Source organism: Adiantum capillus-veneris, chromosome 4 (assembly GCF_014529385.1).
Source record: "Adiantum capillus-veneris isolate H3 chromosome 4, ASM1452938v2, whole genome shotgun sequence".
Classification (NCBI taxonomy): Eukaryota; Viridiplantae; Streptophyta; class Polypodiopsida; order Polypodiales; family Pteridaceae; genus Adiantum; species Adiantum capillus-veneris.
Window position 1 is genome coordinate 130906937 of NC_140934.1, and position 4465 is coordinate 130911401.

A 4465-nucleotide genomic window follows, 5' to 3' on the forward strand; every position below is an offset into this window, starting at 1 on the left:
GAAGCTGGAGCTAACTAGTAAAATCTTCCTATAAAAAAAAGGTTGATATTCAAAATCATGAGTCATGCTGTAGAAAACCTAGAAAATCACTATAAAACATCCAGCAAGACGATTAAGATGCATGGTTTTCTCTCGCATTTGAGCTTTTTGATCGTACTGACAAATTTTGTTGTAGAATGATCACCAACCAACCCATTCTCTTGGTAAAAATGTTGTTTATTTTGATAGGAATTTTAAACAAGCGTTGCCTTATGGTCATCAACTGCAATGTTAGGAATCATACATGTGGTAATGCAACTCCCTAGCTAGCCGAGTCTAAATTTATCTCACAAAAGCATTGGAATATAACTCCAACTTAGTAAATGTGCTAAACCACTCCCCTGCGAGGAGTAACATGGCATAAAGCACATTTTTCCAGCTTCCAATCGTGAGACAAAGTCCACGCATGTCTAGGTGAACCCGTGGAAGTAGAAGTGTCTACCACACTCGTACTCTCACCAACAACCAATGGAAACATTAGATGTCTCCAACGCCTGAAACAACGTCTCCTCATGTGCCTTAGTCTGCCACAATTCCAACAAATCACATGTCTGTGACTTTGAGATTTGCTTAATACACCAAATTGTGTATCCAATGAAGAATTTTGACTGCAAGATGCCATAACTAAGTGCAAAACGAGTCTATAGATCAGCCCACCCAAAGTGTAAATGCACTGTCCACAAGAGCATAACCGCTCAACCCAATGCAAAAGAAAACAAGTTGATCAAACACTTGCCATCAAAACTACGGCAAAGATTTCATAAAGTGCATAACCCTCTACCAAAACTAAGAAAAAATCATGCATAAATTGTGACCATACACAATGAGAGCACAAGCAAAATGACCATCTGCATAGGCACAAGCCAAAACTTGGCTAAAACAACTCTCTAGCACCTAAGACAATGCATTAAACCTAGTAAAAAAACTGGCAGAGTCTCCTCTGTTAACTGGAGAAAAATGTCATCAGCAGAAAACGAGGGAATAAACAATGCCAAAACACTATGGCACAAGGCCAAACACAATGGCAAACAATTTGGAAATCTCTCGACTAGAATCAATGAGCATAAAGCTCCCGCAATGTCATTACATGAGTTGTACCTGCTGCACAAGACACTGCAAACCTGTGAGCTAATTGCCAATCTCACCCAGTGCGGTATCGAGGCATACATGCACTAATCTCCCACATACAGAGAATACCGCACAAGCCCTAAGTGCAACTTGCAATTAGGACCTGGACCGCATCAAATGATGCGCATAAAATTGATGGGAAAAATTTGCCAGAGTTTCGGTAGTATTTCGGCTATCTGACCATAACAACCATACATGCCATAAGTATGCTCAAAACCATGAGCAACCCATGCGCAAAATCTGCACTCAAGCATACATCATATCCTCCCACCTGAGAGCAAGCCTACCGCCAATACCACTCTCACACCCGAGAGAAACCATGTGCAAAATCCTCAACGCACAACAAACAATCATGGAATATTGTTGCAAAAATTTTAGAGTTCAAAATTAGTCCAAATGGACATCACCAACACGTCTGGAGTGTGCCAAAACCCCAAGCTACACCCTGACCTTGCATAAATCGCATTCCGTGTGTAATTTGAATTAAGTTTGATCATATATATGATCACATGTTGGCTACTCAGATCGGAAGGATTGAATAGCTATACAAGCAAATATTTTCAGGTATAGGAATGTAGGTTCAGATATCGTGCATGCATAATTGGGCACATCATAACATCAATCAGAGTGTGTAGTTAGGATCCCATTCAATTTAGTGTAATCACTCCACACAAGGATTTTCAGGAGAACAACACTAGTTTTAGGACTTTGCATGTGGAGAGTAAATGTACCCATGAATTGACACAATCTTTGTTGATTGTTAGTTTGATTGCAATCATACAATTTTACAATGTGCAACCTTTGCTGCATGTAGATAGCTCTACCTAATGTAGACCTTTTTGGGGGAAAGAATTGGTGTGCTTAGTAAAATATTTTTCATTGATGCTGTGGAGGCTCATAAAGCCTATAGTAATAGGGACTACACAGCTCCCTATTCCCAAAGTATGCACCCAGTATATGGGACCTTATAATAGAGGAAGGAGCCATCTCTATAAGTGTTGTTGGGTGGAGATATGGCGTGAAGTTCTAGTCTTTCTCTTGGAGTGCAGGATTGTGGTTAGAGGCCAATCGCTTTACATAGTGCATCCACATGCAGATGGATGTGTGCATTTTTACACTCCTTGAATTGTTTCAGAGCTAACAGATTTCGATTGCTATATACCTATCCCTTTTGAGAAATTTACCTTTCCCACGCCATAGGTTAGTTTCACCTACATGTTGAAGGGGGGAATTGTTGGCATAGGCATTCTCCATGTAGTCTAGGCTAGCATGCACCTCTACTGACATAGGCAGTGTTTTGATGAGCTCCTTCCTTGGATTTATGTAAGGTCTCATTTCTCACTCATTGTGTGCATCTCCATATCACACTTCAAATGCTCACTACATCGTTCTCTTGTATGAACATTATGATGATTATGTAGTCAATTTGTTTCTATATTCTGTCTTCAACAATATCTCTACCTAACTACCAAGGAGAATGAGAAAATTTCCTTATTCTTAGGAGCATCAAAAGTGGTAACAATTTATCACAACACGAAAAAAAAAGATGGAAAAGAGGAACCTAGTGCTATGCTAGGCTTCAATAGTAGGGCTTTCAAACCATGTGTATGGAACACTATGATAGCGAAAAGAAAAAAATTTGTGTTGAGGTTGATGAACGACCAAAAAAAGAAGGGTCCGAGTTGTCCCCCTTGAGTGTGTTTTGCTTTTATTTCTGATAGAGGGGAGAACCATACTCAAAGATAGTTCAGCCATATGGGGAAGTCAAATGGTAGGTAGATTCACTTCCCATCTTCTTCGCTTTTTCTGAAGAAGAAGCTGAGTGAGTGTACACATTTTATACGGCCTCTTTGTCATCGTTTGCATCCAATCCCCTTATTGGCTTTTGAGCATCTTGACATTGCTTACGAAACCATTTCTAGCTCTGTGTGACACCTTGATTTATAGAGCCTCTTTGTCATTCCAATCCCTTTAGCGGCTTTTGAGCATCTTGACATTGTTTATGAAACCATTTTCAATCCCCTTACTGGCTTTTGAGCATCTTGACATTGCTTACGAAACCATCTTGACATTGTTTATGAAACCATTTTCAATCCCCTTACTGGCTTTTGAGCATCTTGACATTGCTTACGAAACCATTTCTAGCTCTGTGACACCTTGACTTATAGAGCCTCTTTGGCATTCCAATCCCTTTAGGGGCTTTTGAGCATCTTGAGCATTGTTCATGAAACCATTTTCTGGCTTTTGAGCATCTTGAGCATCTTAACATTGTTTATGAAACCATTTTCTAGCTCTGTGATGAGACGTGTGTTTATTTTAATGTTAACGATGGCATTCTTGAAGGCCTCACGACGAAGATTTCGCAACAAATGACTTTTCACAATTAACGATGAGCGGGCCTTGCAAGAAATCCTCCACCAACAAACAACAATTGGCACCCGGCATAGCGAGCTCTGATCAGTGCTGCTAACGGGGGGGTAAGAGGCAAAACAGATGCACTGGCCGGGAATCGAACCCGGGTTTGTACCGTGGCAGGGTACTATTCTACCACTAGACCACCAGTGCTTGCATGATAATTTGGGGGCTGAAAGTAGGAAGGACGCTGCAGCCACCAGAAGCTTTCTACAGCCTCCTGCTCACTTCCATTCGATGCCTGCAAGCTCTTGGTGCCTTAGTCTTCTGCTCTCTTTCGCAACGCAGGCACATGTATTACAATTGTGTCTTCCCTTACCTTCGGAAATGAGCAAAAGACGAGAGCTTCCTAATTAATCCTCCGTGTTCTATCCGGCAATCAAAATCAAAACGAAGCGGGAGAGGAAACTGAAGCTTTAGGCCCCTCGCGGGGAAAAGTTTCCCACGATCACTCCAAGGCCCAATGAGACATTTACCGCGCACGCTTTTGACACTCCTAAAACAAAACAAAATATGCATCACTTCTTCGCCCACAATTTATACTCTCCGCCGTCGCTTGCATTCCGACATCCACTCCGTCAACAAGAACCCAAATAGAGAAAGACAGTACGGGAACAAAAAAGCATAGCTTTCATGTTACTCCAACTTAGTTGGCATAAAACTCGTGCTCTGCTCTACAGGAGGAATGTTGTACAACATGTGAGTACCAGCAGAGACAATGAGTCATGGGTGCAAAATTGAGGGATCCTCTGCAAACATACTGCTCATGCTCCATCTCTCACGAATAGACCTTCCGTTGATATTGTAATGCATGTTAGTATGAGGAGAGGAAAAGGGTTATGGATGTAAGATGACTAGATCTATGTGGATTGCATCTACAAACATA

At 41.3% G+C, this 4465-nt stretch overlaps 1 non-coding gene across 1 annotated transcript; it reads right to left on the reverse strand.

Moving 5' to 3' along the window:
- Nucleotides 1-3661: 3661 nt before the first annotated feature.
- TRNAG-GCC (transfer RNA glycine (anticodon GCC)) lies at nucleotides 3662-3732 on the reverse strand. The gene has a single exon. It is a non-coding gene; the product is annotated as a tRNA-Gly (tRNA).
- Between the last annotated feature and the right edge of the window lie 733 nt (nucleotides 3733-4465).